General features: G+C 53.3%; 1 protein-coding gene across 1 annotated transcript in view; it reads right to left on the reverse strand.

Annotated features, from left to right (window-relative positions):
* Window positions 1–150, reverse strand: part of LOC106532834 (SH3 and multiple ankyrin repeat domains protein 3-like) — a gene marked incomplete in the record, with an annotated part of 43,612 nt that extends 43,462 nt beyond the window's left edge. Inside the window, 1 exon segment of the mRNA XM_014028990.1 lies at window positions 32–150.
* Window positions 151–704: the final 554 nt, after the last annotated feature.

Here is a 704-nt window from a genome sequence, read left to right on the forward strand (position 1 = left end):
GTGACACACACACTCCCGGTACGCCACTCTGTGTGTGTGTGTGTGTGTGTGTGAGCGAGCGTGCACGTGAGCGTGTGCACGTCCTCTCCCACTCTAATGCGTGGGTTAGAAAACACACCTCTCTTATATTTTTTTATTTTTCTCTCCCTCTTTTCTGGCTCGATGCGCTGCGAGCTGAGGGGTACGCAGCGTGGGTGTGGAGGAGCGGCCCCGTCACCATGGATACCATGCAATGGGGAGAAACACCGGAGAGAGAGAGAGAGAGAGAGAGAGAGAGAGAGAGAGAGAGAGAGAGAGAGAGAGCAGCTAATTTCATGTTCGGCTGATTAAACGATACACTTGTGAAAATCAGACTTCTTCCTCGCAGCTGAGCACACGTGGCCTCGCTCACGTGACTCGGGGTGTTTTCCACATGTGAAGCCCCGCCCCCGATGATCAAACGTACTGTAACAGCTTGTCCTCCTGAAGGAATCTGCAGCAGCTCCRCTACAAACAGGGAACAAGCTGTACAACGAGGGTCTGCACTCAGTGTAAACAAAGCTGAGCTAAAACTTTGGGTTACGGAGGTAACCCTGGTTCTCTGAAAACCTCGCTCGGTATCTCACTGTGGGAAGCGCCTTCAGGCGTGACCAATCAGGAAGCTCTAGTCTCACCACRTCTGTCTCTGACAGACCAATACGTGCTTGGCACAGGGGCGCCCTCCC

The sequence above is a fragment of the Austrofundulus limnaeus genome, unplaced genomic scaffold (genome assembly GCF_001266775.1).
Source record: "Austrofundulus limnaeus strain Quisiro unplaced genomic scaffold, Austrofundulus_limnaeus-1.0 Scaffold836, whole genome shotgun sequence".
Taxonomy (NCBI): Eukaryota; Metazoa; Chordata; class Actinopteri; order Cyprinodontiformes; family Rivulidae; genus Austrofundulus; species Austrofundulus limnaeus.